The 18895-nt window shown below is 43.6% G+C and overlaps 1 long non-coding RNA gene across 2 annotated transcripts; it reads left to right on the top strand.

The window, feature by feature from the left end:
- The first annotated feature begins 11687 nt into the window (after positions 1-11687).
- On the top strand, positions 11688-17930 carry LOC126051505 (uncharacterized). Of its 2 annotated transcripts, none has more exons than XR_007509832.1 (4): positions 11688-12060; positions 14106-14287; positions 15350-15480; positions 15614-17930. It is a non-coding gene; the product is annotated as an uncharacterized LOC126051505 (long non-coding RNA). The 2 variants fall into 2 exon arrangements; XR_007509831.1 differs by having other exon boundaries at positions 12968-14287.
- The last annotated feature ends 965 nt before the right edge of the window (positions 17931-18895 follow it).

Here is an 18895-nt window from a genome sequence, read left to right as displayed (position 1 = left end):
AAGTTTAGTGTACAAAGCGCTTTCAAATGCTTTCATCATGATAGACACTACGGGGGGCTGAGGAAGAAGCCTGTGGTCACACTAACCTGTGCAAGCTGGGATTCTGTGGAAAATATTATTTCTGGTGTGTGGAAAGGAAGCCTTCCTTTTTGCAGTGGTATTTCTGGCATAGTTACAACCCCAGAAGCAGCAAAGACAGCTCCTGGCTGGAATGTTGTGGGCACCTTGATACTGGAGAGAGCAATAAAAACCAGCTTAAAAGCTCTGTTTTATGTAAGAGCAAACACATGCTACAGGTGCCCTGCCAAGTCAAAATACAACCAGGTTTATGGCCTTGTTTGTTTGTTGACATTGTGTGATCAGGACAAGAAAGAAAAATGGGAAGAGGGAATGGTTGCCTTGATTTTGATGTATGTTTCAGAACCAACAGATGTCTTGTCTAAATTTACAGTGATTGTTGACAAAGATGTTATTCTTTTCCTATGTTTATTAGGTGCCGATATTAAGAAAAAGAACTGAATCCTTCAACTTAAAATGTCTACATGCTATTCTTTTTTTCTTATGATGTAAGAACTGTCAATAGTTCTCACACCATCTCTTGATACTCAGGTTATAGGAGTCTGAGTATGAGAATTAAGAGAAATCATTCCTTTTAAAAATGCTATGAAAGCGTTATTAAACATCTAACTCTTAAAGTCTATAAATTCAAACAGCTTTTATTGGGAGGTCAACTTTAAAACATTCTTAAAAGATGATGCCATAATACAGAAATCTAGAAGAAGAATCACATTTAGAGGCAATCAGAGATTTTGAGCAATTGTTTTTCTCTAGTTTTGATTCCCATTATCTTTTTTTTCTTCATATCCTTTCTGTTCTTTTTTTTAATTCCTCATGGAGGTCAGACATTTGAGGCATCCAATTCTGATTGATGGCTGTGGAAATAGTGATGGGGCAAAAGTGAGAGCAGTGACATCATGGGAGAAACAGATGGCGAGAGCCGATGAACTTCTAAGAAACAAAGACACTTCTGCCAGTAAGTATTCCCAGAGAACAAGAAGAAGAAAACTGAGAAAAACAATCTTAGTTCATAGTGCTTGGAAATTACTCTTTACTGGTAGACTGTCTGAAAGGAAGAACAACTAGCGCTATGGCTAGCTTTTTGGACTCCAGTAGGCCTTTGACTCAAGCTAAATTAAAGCAGTGTTGAATACTGGAAAAGCAGAGAGTAGAAGGTCATGCGGGGTGCAAAATCTCCCAGACACTTCCACATTATTAGGAAGGTAGTTTAGAGCAAGCTCACAAAAAACCTCCCTCTTTGCTCAGGCATCTTTGGAAAATTTGCTTTTGGGGAATGAGAGTCCTCACAACAAACCAGGCTCTTCTGTTATGGGGTGATATTGGTGTCTTTAATAATCTTGTTGAAATGCTGACATTGTGAAAATGTAGCTAAATTTGAAAAGGAATATGGATAAAATGACAGTCAGCCCTGCTATTAAAGAAAGGAAAAAACCAGGAATCTGCACAAATGGTTGTCTGTTGTCTTCTAGTGTGAAGAACATGAAGAAATGTTTGGTTTGGGGGAGGTGGGTGGCAAGGCTTTTGAGTTTTATTCTACTGCCTATCATGATACTGGCATTACTATTACTTTGGTGCCTAAATGTGAGAGTAGTTTGTGATTACAAGCTTGATTAAAAGCCTGCTATCTAGGGTTGCTGGACTGTCTCTGGCTGCATCATCAGTGGGGGTAGTAATTGCAATGTCTACTTGTGATGTCATTTGGAGGGGGTCTGAGTGTGGCCTCCTGTCATGAGGTGGACAAGACGAGGTCTCACTGGTGACAAGTTGCAAACTGTGCTAATGAAGGCAACTGAGTTGACACACCTTCTTGATATAAATTCAGAGATGATAAAGTATTTTGCCTCACACTACTTTGAGGAAACATGAGCTAGCATTATGGAAGACTGCATCTGCTCAGTGACAGCAGACAAGCAGCTCTTCCCTTGAATGGAGTTTGCTGTAAAGTAATTCTTGCTTTTGCTGAGACAGGGCAATCTGACTCCACTGATGGCAGCAAAAATAGTTGAATTGAAGTTGTTGGGTTTGAGGCTAAGGCTTAAGCCTAATTTTCTGTCTTCAGACATGTGAGTGAATACCACTGCCAGACAAGGAGTATAGGGTTGTGATTCCTTCATAGAAAATCCTCTTCCTTACTTTCTATTACTGTTTGATCACATAATGGAAAACACATAGATATTGCTTCATGCACTACAAAAGACCCAAAGCCCAATGACTATTGAAGTAGCTTTGTATTAGGCACTTTGAGGACCATACACTTTCATCTCTCTCAACTTTTGATGTTTATGTTTGAGCTTCTGCTCCAGGCAATCTTTATAGCCAATGGAGAGAGATAGGCACTTCCAGGACTTGATTCATCTAAGCACTTTTCAACATCTACCTTAAATTGTGATTACCCATGCCCCACAATGCCTGTTTCTCTCTGCTGACTGTTAAAGTAAGTCTAGACGTCTAGCTCTGATGTAAATGCCAGCATCTGGACAGGTTTATCCCACCAGCAAAACGTCCCCTGGTAAAATCCGGAACAATTACTTTGTTCTCTTGAAAGGACAAACAGCTGAATCAGGGGTGAGAGCAGAAAAGAATGAGGCTGATGAGAAAGCCAGGGAGAAAATGATAAAGTGATCAAATTCCCACACCACTTCAGGGCCGGTAAGGAACAGAGTTGGTGCAGAGGCCTGGCTCATCCCCTTATTTATGGATTTGGTGGGAAGAATTTATAGATTTCAGAAGGAGGAGACAGGAGCATATGAATGTTTTGATATGGTCTGTAGAAATAAGCTAATAAGTACTGGCCCTGTATGTAAATGAAATTATCCCATTAGCCTAAACTCTGTGATAGTGTTCTGGCTTTAAAGCATGAGCTGTTATATGCAAAGGATCTGTACATTGAAAAAAAAAAAAAAAAAAAAGAGAAAAAAAGAGAAAAAAGAAAAAAGAGAAAATGCTGTGGAGGAAAGCAGAGCTGTAGGGATTAGGTCACCCACTGACAACCGTCCTGCTTATCCGCAACAGGAGCAAAAAAGCAGTGCTAGGTGGTGTGTCACCAGAGAAGACCACTTCTTTTATCAGCTCCCCCAGAACAAAGGAGCCTATAGATATCTGCTTTCTCACATACTTGAGAATACTTGATGACTTTTTAATTTCTTTCTTTTCTACCTGTGCTCTTCCATCAACGCCAACAGACACTGCATTCTGTCTTTAAATTTGATACCTTAAGATATTGTAGCTGCAAAGTTGCTGAAGACCAAGACAGCACAACACAATATTACTTGGCATTCATTCGTATGTATAGATGCATTTTTCTTCTTCCTCTTTTAAAATTTCCCTCTCAAACCTTAAAGGTACATCTGTCTTAAATTTTCAGTGTCCTGTTACTGCTTGAAAAGGCACTTACTATTTTGTGTGAGGAACACTGTGTGACTGCAGTGTATATTTATTACTGACTTTTCTGCTGTAATGGAGTCAGTTAAAATTCATTTAGTGTAAGGAGTGAAATATCAGTGTGACTGGTAGAAAGTAAATCAGCAAGAAATGTCCTACATAGGTGTCTTCATATGTGACTTGTTATAAAATACAACATAAAATATGAGAAGAAGAATGTTGCTGTAATTAAAAACAAAGGACTGGAAGCAAGAATATCTGGTTTCCTCTTTCGGCTGTGTCACAGACGCTCTGTGTGGCTATGGAAAGATCACTGCTCTCTCCTGTGGGTTTCCCCATCTTTCAAAAAGGTGCTTGAGAAGCATGACTCATTAATATTTGTAAATATCCAGGGATCAAAGGGCCTGTAAGATATACAATGTAGCATATTATTATGCTGCTGTTCTTTGCCAATTTCCCTTCTCTGGAAGGATGAGGTCTTTGAATTTATTGCTTTTGACTTGGGAAGATGGCCCCATAGGACTCTGTTTTTATTGACTCCAGATGAAGTTTTCTCATGTTTACAAATAAAGTGATAACTTACTGACCTCCAATGCCCACCATGCAAGCCTGCCCTTGGATCTGGCTCCTGAAAGTGGTTCTATCTGGTGCATGGCAATAAGCAAAATGCCACGTTTCTGGTGAGCAGAACCAGTTTTCTCTCTCATAGCTGGATGGCTCCTGTGGGACTAGCACAGAAGGAAATGCCCTGGGTGGGAGTTTCAAGAGTAAGCAGCACAAGGCAGGCACAGGGAGCTCAGCTCTGCCGTAAGGAGTGGTCATGGCTACAGATATTTTGCAGACCATGATATGATGCTGTTCTACTAATGATTGGTCCTGTTTTCCCTGTCCTGGGATGCAGATAGTTTACAGTTCTTCTTACAAGGCAAATGACTTCTGCAGCTGCTCCGCTGTGGGGATCTTTCAGAGCCAGAAGAGCCAGAGAGCAGCTCCTGCAAAATGTTTTCTCTAACTGAAGAGAATGTTATCACCAAACAAAAATGGTCTTGGAAATGCTTGAAAATAACACCAGGGTTATAAACTTCCAGGTATTGGAGTGTGTGAGAGAGTCTGAATGCACTGGAGTCCACTGGTAGATGGACAGAGAACAATTCTGTATAGTTGCAGAGTTGCAAGTGTTTCATTAGTCCTTAAGACAGAATTTACTTCAAAATTTACTTATTGTTATTTTGTTCTCAAGAGACAGCTGAAAGAGTTTGTGATCTGGTAAGATGAATGGGTAGCTTTTATGTACTGGAACACTTATGACTTTTGGAGGTGGTTATAAACTGTGTTTTTCTTAAAATAAAGTGCTTGAGCATTTCAGATTTAGCTGCATTTCTCCAAATGCACCATACAACCCACTAGAGAAGAAAGAAGTGTGATGGCCTAAAGCCAACATTTGCTAAATTAGGGACAGAAGTTTTACTCAGGGGAAAACTGCTTTAGTTTGGGGTAATTTTTTAAAAAAATTATTATTAAAAAATTTTATCTTCATGGGAACAAGAGGTTGCAGGAGAGGCCAGGGCTGACCACTTTGGGCAGGAAATTATTAACGATTCTTATCTTCTGGAATTTGAGTAGATTTGGTTGGTGATCTTTATAGAACAATATTTATCTTTCCCTGATGGACTTTCTCTTTGTCTGGACTAGCTATCAGAATTATAACCTGGTGTTCTGCATGAGTGGTCTTGTAACTGTGACCTGGGAGCAAACACAATAGAATTATGGTTACAGCTGGCAAATTGTGAAGACTTTTTGTTTAAAGGTTGGATGGTAATCACAGGCGATTGGGTTTTGTGATTACTAATGTCCTTTACTCCCCTTTCCCACATGAGTCTTTGCATGTACAGAGCTGCAATAAATTGCATGGAGTGAGACTTTCTTTTTTACGTGCTATTAATGTGAATTAATGTTTCAGTGTGTTTTTCCCCTCCCCCTGTTTATGCTGCTTCTGTGTTTACAAAGGAGAGGAAAACCACAAATGTTCTTTGGAGATCTGGTGTTTAAAACTTTCTCATTCAAATTCGTGTCTTCCTCAATCTTGCAACTGCTCTATGCAAAGTTTCTCATTTTCTTTTCTTCCTACATCACCTTATCTGTCCTTCCTCATTGTGCTATCTTGTCCCATAAATACCCCAGAATCTATATGTTTGTATGACTTCAACTATTTTTCTTACGCTATCTTGAGCTATTCCTGCTGCATATGCAAGAATAAACAATGATAGCACAAACTCATGGCTTTTTTTACTCTTTGTATATAAATGTGTCTAATCCCAGTTGTTGGGAGAAGTTGCTCTTTGCTTCCCTGCTTGAAAACTGGTACTGTTGTATGGGCTAAGAGTGTGAGAAGTGTCCTACCTCAGAGGAAATCAGTGCTGGATTCCTTACCAGATAGGCCAGATATATACTAAAAATTTAGCTTATCACTAGGGGGGGCATGCTGTCCCGTGCTCTCTTATTGCTTTAGTCCAAGTGTTTTGGTGGCAGTGCACAGCCCACAGACCAAGCCACACACTGGTCTGTTGTGTTGGTAGGCACATCAGAATCCTTTTGTACGAAAGCCTGGACCGTATTTTCGCCAAGGATTCAAGTTCTTCTGAAAGAGAGACTAGGTTGGGTTGGAGGGGAGCTTCAGCAGGAGGTGGCAGGGTTATTTTGGCAGAAAGATTTTGCCAGAGAGATGGAGGTATACCACAGGCTTCTTGTGCCTCAGCTCTCTCCAACAGGAGTATAGTCCTGGTTTTCTTCTTTGGGATTTAGCAGCCTTGTCCCAAAGTCCTCTACACACAAAGGAAATGCTCAGAGTAGCTTCAGTGTGCTCAGGGTCAGGCCTTCTAATGGCCTGATGGGAGCTGGGGAGCACAAGAAATATGAGGTGCAAGGCCAGTTCCATTTCACTCTGGAATTTCTCCATCTTCTCGCAGCTAGAATACATTCCCTGGAAAGCCCAGCTAACATGCCCCTCCATTAGCTGCATGTTAATTATTACCAGCTATCTCAGAAACGGAAATCTTCACTCATTTTTCTCCTTAATCCCTTAATCTTCAGCAGAAAAGTCCTGCCTTCAGAGGGTGGCTGGCAGGAGGGGACAGGCCAGTCTTTTGAGTTAGTACTCCCATATCTGGCTTCTTAGTAATAACGACAACAACAACAATACTAATAAGTTATTTTTTAACAATCTATTTCTGCTGGGGTTATGACTGTGCTGTCAGAGGGCGCAGGTAATGCGCTTCCACTTCCAGCTATGAGTCATGCAAAGTGTGAGGTAACATTCAAGTTAATGACATTCCTGTTCACACACCTGCCCGATGTCCCTCTGTAGCTCTTTGATGCTGTTGAGTCTTTCCTACAGTGGCATTTGCAGGCAGAGGCTTCCTGGCTTGGGTGACTGTGTTTACATGGGCTTTATTTTCTTGCTAGCATCAGCTGAAAAAAGAGGCATTCCTCATTGCTCCCCTCATCCAGGCAGAAATTCATGCCCTGTTGAAACACATGGATGAGGCATACTTAATCTTGAGTACCTCCAGGCAAAGGACCAGGTGCTGTCGTGATCGTTTTCTGTATTTCACCTCCAGAATTGGAAGTAGCCAGAAAACTAATACAGTGAGAAATGGGCCAGCCTGCAGCGAGAGCCGAGCGCCAGTGTGACCAGCAGGGGGGAGTGTGGGCAGCATGAAAATTTAGTCGCTTTGCTGTCCGGGGTAAACCAACCAACCGACCAAACACGGTCCAAGGTTTTGAATGCTGGTGCAGGACATGGAAGTCTGCTCTGAGTCCCTTCCCCGCTCTGCCACAAACCTGGAGTATGACACGGGCAAGCTGTTCGTCATGGAAGTTGCCTTACCTGCTCAAAAGTTGCCTTTAGCTGCCCCCAAATTTGCCTCTGACTCAAGTCTGAGGCAGTTGCATAGCTGCTCTCTGTAGCCGAAGAGAGACACATGGGCATCTTTCAGGACATTTCTAGTGTCTTTCTCCAGAGATGTCTCTTGAGATTTAACAGTAGGAGCAGTAGGGATTTAATGCTGGTGGAACGTGGAGACTTGGGCACACCGGGACAGGAATGGAGCTGTGGGGAGCCAGGAGTGGCCTGTGAGGGTTTGAACCTTGTGGAAAGCAGGAGGGAAGGTAATGAAGCAGACTGCTGCTTCTGGCTAGAGATGAAGAAGGAAAACAGGCCGTCAGGAAGGAAATCACTGCCGGATGCAGAGAAACAGCAGTCACTGACCAGCAGGAAGGCATGAATCCCTATTGTAATGAGAGCAAGCAACAAGTATACCCACAGAATCCATCAACTTTTATAACAGATTCAGAAACATAGGGCAGAAGGGACTGTAGTGACTGTCTCACCTGATCTGTATAACACTTACCAAACAATCTTCCAGAGTTCATCCCTGTTTGAATTAAGGAGAAACATCAAAGCTCTTTTCTAGAAGGTAAATGACTGAAAGATTTCTAGTTTTCAAAAAAATCCACCAGAGCTTCTTGTAATTTTCCTCAGTTGTATTTTTGCCTCATTTCTAATCTCCAAGATTGCCTTGCATCATTTCCCCCATTGACTCTTTTAATATTTGTAACTGCTAAACCAAAGAGAACCGTTTGTTACTTCATTGCTATCTCCAATATAAGACTCTTCTATGCCATGACCAAATCACCCACGACCTTCTTTTTCATCCATCAAACAGGCTGTGTCCGGGAAGCTCTACTCCATGGCACCTTTTCCAGTGCTGCAGTCATCCTCTGGCTCTTCTCAGCACCCTCCCGGCCCCTCCCTGCCCATGCGATGATCCCAGCAGCAGTTGTCTTGGTGCTAAAGGCTGGGATAATGCAACCTCCCTTTTCCTGTTTAATATTTCCTGTTTTGCAGCCCAGGATCTTGTTACCCTTGACACTGTATTTCACCCTGGCAGATACTTCCATGACCTCCAACTCCTCTCCAGATTTCTGGCTTGCTTGGGTAGAAATCCCCTTTTGGTAGGAGGTCTCTTGCTGTCTTCCACAGCTGTAATTTATACATTTCTGCATTAAAATGCATCATGTTTGCATAAGCCCAGGCAATCTCTATTGTTCTGCAGCAAAGACATATCCTTTACATTACTTAATAGTTCCATCTTTGTGCTGTCTTCAGACTTCAATAGGAATCATTTCATGTATCCTTCTGAGCTGGATTTGAAGAAGCTGGGCCAAAAGCACCACCTGCCAAATGGTGATTCTTCACGCAGTATCACTTCTCAAGACCTACTAGTTAGCCAGTTTTTAATCCATTTAATAAGATCCATGCTTATTTTGTATCATCCTATGGCATGAACTAAAACAGCTTGAAGAAGTTCAAGTGAATTACATCAACCCTGTTACCTCTGTTAAGCAAACTCATAATGTCCCTGATAAAAGCTGTCATTATTCTAACTAGATCAATTTTCTGTGTATCTAGGCTCACTGATACAAATTATGCTATCCCCTTTAATTCATTTTTCCTAAATGAAACGCTCAGGAATGGAGGCTCCACCAGCTCTCTGGGTATCTTGCTGCAGTGTCACACAACCTTCTTTATTTACTCATTTTAATACTGGTACAATGCCACCTTGTTTCTAGGCCTATGAAACTTGTTTTCCAAAACTTATCGAAGCCCCTCAGAGTCTTCTTCTGCCAGCTCTTTTTAATGCTTTGCAGGGTTTTTTTGGTGTGTTCAATCTAAATGGCTGCCTTCAGGTTTCTCGCACTTCTGTTAAATTTTTAAAAAACACCGTAGTCCCTATTGGGAAGGAAATACGTGTCATCACTGTCCAAAGTCTACAACAGTCATACTTGTTGGCTACAACTGTTTTCTGTATAATTATTGGATAATTATTTCACCACTATTTCCATGTAGAAATGGACTAGAATTGTTTTATGATATCCTTTGTTTTTACTCTGCTTAAAAAAGCTGTCTTACTGCCTTTAAATCTCCTGTCCACAAATATCTTCCCATCCTTTTGCTCCCCCTATCAATTTCCTACAGTTGCAATCAATTAAATTATCAGTCACATTAATGATTGCTACCCACTTCTCTCTCCCCCCACCTTGTATCTACATACACACAAATCCATACAGAGACACCAACACCTACATATTTCATTATTGCAACTGCTTTATTTTCCCTCCAAACCAGCCTTCTTTCTCAATTGTGGTATTTCAGCACCAACAAAAATATTCCGTTTCCCATCTATTCCATTTATTCTGCTTGTGTTTTTCTTCCACCTCATTTAGCTCAAACCTGAATTGTTTTCACCTTTGGAAACTGGCCCTTTTAAAACTCCAGGTTTGTACATTAGCAGTTTGGACTTTATTCTGTTTGCCTGTAAGAAATCACATTGAGTCACGCTCATTTGACTCTTAACTAATCAATAATTCATTTTAGTTCTGTAGTTAGCAGCCTTAATCTAGTGCAGAATACCAATAGGGAATGAGTTTTCACCAAAGAAGTGTTTTGGAAGGTCCAACCTGACCCCTCCTACCCCACTTGGCCTCCATTCTGCGTGCAGGTATGTGCTAGCTCTTGTGGGATCACATTCCACGTTAGCTTAGGCACTACTAGTGCTGGTCAGAGTAAAATATGCCCTAGTCACAAGTCTCCTGGGATGCAACAGGCTGTTTTGCTTTTAATCCTGCCGTGCTTTGGAGCTGGACGTGCTTTGGTGCCTTCAGGACAGAAACAGCCAGCAATACACTGCCCTGGATAATTTTCCCTATTTGCCAGCAGGTGACTGTCCCCAGGGAGTCCGCAATGACAGAGCACAGGCCATCTTCTGTAAGATGGCACAGAGCTGCTTTGCTGGCTGGCTCCAGCTGTGTGCTTGCGTGCCTCCAGCTAACTGTTGTTTATCAGCATGCAGGGACCTCCCCATGGCACACGCCTTGATTCTTGTCTGGTTTCTGCTACCTGGCCACATCTGGTGAGGAGATTGCTCCTGCATGGAGGCCTGTCTCAGTGGTGACCCCATCAGAGACCTTCGTTCTCCCACATGGCCAGATACATACAGGTGGGATGCCAGGAGAGAAGTGCCAGCATGATCGTCCTCCCCCTGCCAGGGTGAGCAACAGACCTGGGAGAGCAGGTAGCTGACCTGGTAGCCGCTCTCTGAAGCACTTGTGCACGGTGTCGGAGAAAAATGCAGCCATCTCAGGCAACCTCAGCAGCTGCTTAATGAGTCTTGACTCATCCTGGTGCGCCAAACATTTGACCAGATGAAATTGGTGCTGGCTGATGCAGCTCCTCCATTCCCACTGCTCAGTCCAGAGCAAAATGAAAGGCAAGCGCTTTCAACCGAAACCTGGCACGAGCCCCCAGCCACTGGCCTCAGCTCTCTGTGCCATACGATGCTGTCCAGCACTGAGGCCAGTCTGCACATGGTCTGCACCTGGGTCAAGGATATATGTTATTAAAGAAGACAACTCCCTTGGCAACCACTTCATTCTCCGAGGTGGTAGCCCTTGGGCTTCTCAATGTCTCTGGTGTTGTCAGAGGTGCTCTGTTACATCGTGAACTGACAGGTTGTCCTCTTCCCATGGAATCCTCCAGGAATGATCCCTCGGGTGAAGAGCTACAGACCTTCCACCATCATCTCCTCACTATGCACTCTCTGCCCAGCCCAGCCTTGTGTGCGCAGACCTCTCCTCAGTCCTGGGCAGGGCAGGAACATGGGTACATGCACAGCAGATGCGTTCATCAGTGAAAGAACTGAAGTACAGAACGAATAAGGTATTTCCATTCTGGAAGTCACCTCTTCCCTGCAAAGACTGCAAAGCCACCTTCCTTTCAAACACAAAAGGCCAGGTAAATCACGGGCACAAATGCTGCCTCAGCAGAGCTTTGAAGCTGGAGCCATTCGCCATTGCAGGGTCCCTCTGCTGAGTACCACAAAGGATCAGAGCAAGCTCCCCAGGTGAAATGCAGTGAAATATGTCAGTGTGCAATGGGGAGAGTGAGCAGAAGTGTCAGAGATGGGACTGCTGGTCTCCAGAGCAGGGCTAGCTAGCCAGGCACGGCGCTGCATGAAACACACTTATTCTTGCATTGAGTTTGCTGCTTGGCTTTGTTTGCTTAATTGTTTGTCTTCATAGATAGCACCGGGTTGTGCAATCATTTTCTTTGAAAACAGGATTCAGCTCACGTTATTTCACCTAACTGGGCTGGTGCTGAGTGAAGCAAAAGCTGTTTTGCTGACAGCCCTGGTCCCTAGCCAGTGACATGTACTCAGGATGTTGCCTCAGAGAACAGTTGTCTTATCCTGATGTCAGGCGCATCCTGGGGCCCCAGCACAGCACTGCACATGGCAACTGGGAGACATATAAGCCAACCTCCCAAAAACCAATGGCATGCAGGTCCAGCTGTGGCATAAAGACATTTTGAATAGGCAGGAGGGGCTTTTTGCCTTCCAAGCTTCAGGGTTATGAGCATTAAACAGGTAAAGTGGTTTAAGCATTTAGTCCAAGGTAGAGAGGATGTTTTGAGGCTTTTGAAACTTTTGGGGGATAAATGAGAAAGGAAGATGGAAAGAAATGGCATGCTGTTATTTCTGAAAGGTAAGGAAGTCTTATTCCAGCTCAGTCTGCTTCTCGTGTATTTGCAAACTGGTTGGCTCTGGACATGGGCTATCCAGATACAAATGTATTGCTCTAAAAGCTGTTTTATGGCTCGCTTTCAGGGAAAACAAACTGCTAGATACTTCATAGCAAGTTTTTTTGGAGCAAGGACTCTGTATTTTCCTTTGCTAGGAAAGCAGCTTGCTCTTTCTCAGTGCTGCTGCCTCACATTGTAATGGTAAGAGAGCACTGCCCTCATGGTCTTGTGCTGCCCTGCGACGTAATACAGATGGGTAAGAAGTGAGTGGATAAGGTGGTACTCCACCTACAATGTACCTCTTGTGAAATGTCCAGGAAGGGGATGGAATAAACCTGCACTATATTTCTTGCTACCAGGATAGAGATAATATATTAGATTCACTGATGATTTGCAAACTCACATCCCTTCCTCTGTCCATTGTTGTTTGGAAAAGTGAATATTGCCTCTTGGGGAGAAAGAGAATATATGTGGGAATACAGACAATATTGAAAAGCAACTTCTCTATCAAACTATAGATGTTAGAAGCTAAGCTCTTTGACCTATAGCTTAGTTCCAGAAAAAACACTTCTTTTTAGATGAGCAGAAAATAAGCTGGAAATGATGAAACTGATCATATGTTTGAACTTTAATTTTGCTGATGGATGGCAGTTGTATGAGTAGCTGCCCCTAAGGTTTTTGTTTTAAGTCATCTGGGCTTTTAGTATTGTCCTTTCTGTGAATTGGTGACATCAGAAAACCTATTACCCAATTCAGATTTTGCCAATCTTCTTCAAAAGTAGTTTTATTTATGAATATCATATTTGTAAGAAAGGGGACATTTCTGGCATCTCAGGCATCTTAAGCCTTGGCTATGTTTTCTCCTACTAGTGTAAATGAAGTTTTCCCAGAACTGACACTACTGGAGTGTTGTCTCAAGCTGAAGCTGTTTGGACCAAAGTTCCTTCCTCAAAGATTTGCCCTAAGAACTTGGTTTTGAAATGCTGAGAGGAAAAAGGAATTTGGGAAATTATAATTAGCAAGGAGGAGGCTGATGAGCTTGGTCAAGGATGAGGAAGACACTCTCAAATTCTGTTCTTGAGAAACGCTGTTCGGGCTCCATTTCAGTTCCAGAGCTGAGAAGTACTCTGCCAGGAGACTGAGAGCTGGCGAATTTAGAAACCTCCTAACAGCCTATTTGTCCTTGTTTTGATCTTTTATTAGTTGGAGTATTGCCCAGCCTTTTTTTGGGTGTGAAGGTGTGGCTCTGGGCAGATGGCCACCAAGGTGTGTGGGCATCTGTAGAGTCCAGAGGCAGAAGGAATTTAAGAAAACTCCCCTGCTTTGAGGAACCCAGTGTGCTCTCATGAAATTGCTCACTGACCTGTACTCAATAAGCTCTACTTATGGTCCTGACGAAACTGAAATACTATCTTGTGTAAACTGTGATTCAAAAGAGTTATCAAATTTCCATTTATCCAAAACAATTTGTTGAATTCTGTTATTTTAAAAAAATCTCATGTTTTTGGAGTGTAGAGCCAGACTTTAATATACCTGAGATGGAAGCTTTACAATTGTACATATTTTGTGGTTTACACATCAGATAATAATCTAGCATAAGTATGAAAATATATAACTGGCATCCAGTTGTAGATTTGATTGGAGAATCCTTTGGTTGGGGTTTATAGCCTGCACAGTTGAGTGGGCAGGATTTCCTGAAGGGATTGGGCCCCAGGTAATTTGTGGAGGTGAGACTGGGATGAACACGAGTTACTTGTGGGAAAGAGGGTGGGAGAAGGAAATGGTGCAAGGAGGTCCAGAGTCACCTGTGGGGGAGCGGTGTTTGAGGATGGGGAGGTTCCCTAACTCAGACCCTAAATGTTGGAGAAGAGGCACAGGTGTTGCTTTGGTGCAGATACATTTCACTCTCCTCTGGTACCCTGGGATGGGGAACCACAAATGGCTGGCTGCTCCCTAGCTTTTCAGCCTAAGGAAGTTATAACTCCCAAATCTCCCCGTTTCATTGTAGCGGGGCTTTTGAGTCTCACCAAGGAGATCTGAGAGGAGGCTGGGTCAGCATCTGTTGGCACTATGCCTGTGCGGCAATAATCCCACACTTCCTGAAGGAGGCAGGAAGGGTTTCTCCTGCCTTTGAAGAAGAAGGAGGCTTCTGGGTTTCTGCTGCAGCTTCTTCCTTCTAGAGGAGCACTGGTGAGTGGCTGGGCAGAGAAAAGACATAATTTGTGATAAGGTGTATCCATTATCCCATCCCTGTCCCCCCAGCATTTAATCCAACTGTCAGATCTGTGGGCAGGAGGCAGTTTTTCCTTGATCAGATAGACACCACCGGTTGGGGTTTTCTACCTTCATTTTTGGTGCTGACAACTTCTGAATAGTCGTGTGGGGCACTGGTGCAAACCACAGGCTGCCACTGCCAGGGCTTGGACAGGGCCTTGTGCTCTTCTCTCTTTCTGTGGCACGTTACGTTTGTGGTATTTGGCCTTTGCTACAGCTCTGAAGTGTGGTGTGAGGTGCTGGGAGGGACTTTGTGGCCCATAGCATACAGAATAGATACTTTGTGGGTTCCTCTTGACTGAAATCCCATTTGCTTGTCTTTGCAGAGGACTGTGCACGCTGACTGTCCAACTTCTCTGTCCCTCTGTTACTGTACTCATTTAATGCATCATTGACGTGATCTGGATTTGATTGTTGCATAGGTTTATTTGTTGTTCAAGGCAATATTGCTAACAGCCACTTGATTTGCAGGGGAGGGATAGGTATGCTTGAGTTTAGTATTATTTTTGTTTGGTAGTTACCAAAATCATGAAATCTGAGACCAAGTCATACCTCCTTCAGCAAACAACATGTGTCCAGCACCTGGGACAAACATCAAGTGATCAACCTCAAACAACAGAACAGCTTTTCTGAAATTAGTCCTTGGTTCTTACACCCATAGCCATGAATAACACCCACTCCCTATACTCAGAGTGTAAAATATGAGCTCCAGGACAAATGATAATAAATGAGCCCAAATGAATTCTCCCCTCCAGGAAATTATTTAATACCTAAGGCTGCCCCATCAGATGCTTCTCCAGGGACTGTGATGTAAGTGTAAGGTGAAGTACTATCACAATAACTGTGTGTGTATATTCCTACCAGCTCTATTAGCTGGGGACATGTAAGTCAGGGTCAAGATGTCTGTACCCTTAGGCTGATATTACATGCAGTTCTGGCAGGAAAAAAAGCTGTTTGAGTCTCTTGATCTCTCTGTAGATATTAAAACAGTCCTGCTGATGGCTGAGGACCTGTTCTGTTACCTCCACTCACTTGTCACTGCCTCTGCTGCTTGCTGCAAAAGGATCAAAGATGCAGTGAGAGACAGGAAAATAGAGATGAAGAGTAAGGTAAGGGGAACAACTCCTTATAACCTGCTGTAATTATTGACTATGGGAGAGGCACCCAGGGTACAAAATCAACCCAGAAGGACAGAATGAGTGATGGTACTGCAGGTTCGTGAGCGTTTTTCTCTCTTTCCAGGAGCTGAAGATCTTTGGACAATCTCCTGAGTGACAGAGGCAAGTGAAACTGCCAGTGGGTGGTGCATGGGCATCTCTAACGCTTGCAACTACAAGCCTAGTGCTGCCCTTGCCCACTGCATGTATTCTATTTATACCACAGCAGAGGGAGCGTTGGCAAAGCATCTAGGAGGAGCAACCTTTTGTTATACCTAGAGCTGCTCCCTTCTCTGTTAGTACAACCGACACAAAAATAATCACAATAATAAGGATTGTGCGGTTACTTGATTCACTGTCTTGTGATCATGCTGCAGCCAACTCGGCCACAGCCTGGTTATTGCATCTTGTGTCCCTGGGAGAAGGTAGCACCTGAAATACCTCAGGACATTTAGGATCCATTCACCTGGCTGCTTCTCTCAACAGTTCACTCCATTCTGGCCTTTTTTCCATGTCTGCTAGAAGGCTGGATCAAGACGTTGATTTTTCCTCGTGCTGTTCTCCAGGCTCAGTGCTGAGGGACTATATTTGAAATCAGAGATTGTGCTGTGTGTTAAGAAATAGCTCTGGCACTAAAATGTTTAAAATTACTCTTTGTTTCCCTGACTTCTCTCCTAATTTAGATTATCCAAATCCAGATTCCCCCCAGACTTGCCCACAAGATGGAATTCTAAGAAAATATTGTTTTGTTTCATTTGTTTTTTAATGTCCACATTTCTCACATTTCCTGTTCCGATTTCAAAGTGGGCCTGAGCTCCTCTGCTAACATTGCTCCAGCTGTTATTTTGGGGATCTGAGAGACGGGAGAAAAAATAAACAAAGTGCAGGGAATGTGTTTCTTGCATTTTCCCCTTGTCAGCCACAGGTTCTTTTAGGCAAGTTGGTAAAGAGTTACTGACATTCCTCTTTTCAGGTCAAATAGACGGATTAGATGAAGGGTATTACTAACATGGGTCAAGGTATTAAAAAATGGATGCCTAAATTTAGGCTCCTAATTTTGTATTTTGAGCCCCTAAATAAGGGCTTGATCTTATGCCCTTTGAAGTCAATGCCAAAGCTTCCACTGAATTCAATCTGCAAGATGAAGTCCTAAATTATGGTCAGGTTCTTAAAAGTTCTCAGCGTCTCACAGCTCCAAATAAGTCATCAGCCAGCCTCTTTGCAAATCATGCGTCTTCCCTTAAGTGCCTAAACATGGAGCTCATGCTTTTAGGTATTCCATATTTAAAATCCTACCTGTTGATGCCGTCTTTCTTTCTGCCTCAGGAGCCATTGACATAGGAAAGATAACAAGGCTAATAAAGAAGTGTAGCTGGGACATGCATTGATTTGCTTTTCGGTGAGCAGTGCTTAGTATGAACATTGTAGATACTATAGCAATGTCAGTATTACGGTGTAATGTTAACATGGAAGGCACATGAATGTCCTTGCTGGTGCCAGAATTCAGGCAAGTACATGACCATTTGCACAAACTTCACATACACCGCTTTTCCTGGTAACAGGATGTTGGCAGGTGGGAAGATCACAGGATCCAGATGAAATGTAAGACAAGATTAGCAATCTTGTAGTGGTAATTTTAGAAGCTGGGTTCTATACATTATTTACAGTACCTTGTAACTTTAAGGGGATAAGGCTATTCCTTGCCACTTGTGGATTTAATCTTTTCTGTGTGATTTCTGTATGGGATTTTCAGCAGTGCAGCAGCCAGAGGGATTTCATCCATCCAGAGGAGTGTTAAAATTGCAAGTTCCTTTCAGTAGAGCTACATTAATTCACAAAATGCTCACCTAGCGGGAGGGGAAAAGGCACTTAGGACCTTCTACCAAATAAAAAGTACCAAGTGAGTTATCTGCTTGCTGCTGCTCTGAAGTGCAGAGGCCTGGTGTAAAGAGGGAGCTGCTCACAGTGAACTGTGACACAGTCGGAAGCAGTTCCTGCCTCTGGCAACTTTAATCTGGCTTTATCTTCAGTTGGTGAAATATGCCCTCTTTTTCCCGGGGGAAGCTTGAAGTCTCCCTATGTCTTGGAGGACATTTTGGGGAATTGCATTCTGAATATGGGAAACTCTGGTTATTTTGGATGGATATTTGTTTCTCCAGAGCCACCCTGCAACAATTAGTAAAAAAAAATAAAGTGGAGAAAGCAAAGAAAAAGGGATTCTTTTGCAATGTTTGAACAACACCCACCACTCCTCTGTAGAAACGTGATCCCTGAGGGGAAAGGGATTATATTCACCTCCAGGCTTTTGACTAGGCTAGATTTCTCCCCTCACCCAGAAGGAAGGCTGTGGGCACCAGGGGTGTGGGGCGCGACCCCGCAGTCGGGGCAGTGGACGGGCCAGACGGGAGCTGGAGTCATTCCTTGCTTAGACAGATGTGTCACTCATGTCCGAGCCCTCCTAGTGACCCGGGTGACATCCCCACATACTGCACCAAGGGGTGCCACAAAATCTTTAAAAAATAAACAAAGAGAAGAACAGGTCTAAGATCTACCGAAAGCAAAGACTGTTGTTCTTTCGTGTGTTTCCCTCAGCCAGCAGGTGCCTCTATAGAGCCGGCGCTTTGCCTGTATCGGAAGAGTCTGTGGCAGAGCACTGGAATACCTGCTTTCGAATGACAATATGGCCTTTTCTTTCTTCGGTGTCTTTTTCCCCTTCCCCTTCCTCCAGCCCATGGTGCGCCCCAGAAATCTGCCAGAAATCTCCGTCTGCCACCCAAGGTCCTTGGAAGACAGTGGCAAGAGAGGGATTTATATATGTTGACACGTGCATGTTGTTACTATATATCCCGTATGAGGAAATTTTGCATGTGACACCAGCAAGGCTCAGTTGGGGAATGCCTGTGGTAGCCCCAGTGAGACAAAGCTGCCTGTTTGCCCTTCAAATACCATCCCAGAAAGCAGGGTGGGGTTTGTCTGGCAAAATCTTCACCCCTTCAGTAGGACACCCTTCCGCACACTGGGGCACCACTCAGCCAGTGCTGGCAGGCCCCCTGAGCCAAGGATAAAGAGAAATAAAACCCAATTGAGGATGACCCCCCCCCCCACTTTAGCACATAGGTGCTCAGAAATCACTGTATTTGAAAAGTGAAGGCCTTGGGGGGGACACTGATAATGACTGTGATCACAGTTTGTCCCCTGCTGCCCCCTCCCCTCAAATGGCTCTGCTGGACTTTGGAGCAATTCACACGGGCAAGGTGAATTTTGACCCGAACGCCGCATCCATCAGCAAGACAGAAAGGGTGGAGGAAGCGCGGCCCGTGGGGCGGCCGGGGGGAAGGCAGGGCAGGGAGCCTGGGGGCGAAATGTG

This window comes from Accipiter gentilis, chromosome 28 (assembly GCF_929443795.1).
Source record: "Accipiter gentilis chromosome 28, bAccGen1.1, whole genome shotgun sequence".
NCBI classification, from domain to species: domain Eukaryota; kingdom Metazoa; phylum Chordata; class Aves; order Accipitriformes; family Accipitridae; genus Astur; species Astur gentilis.
This window is presented reverse-complemented; position numbering and strand designations above follow the sequence as displayed.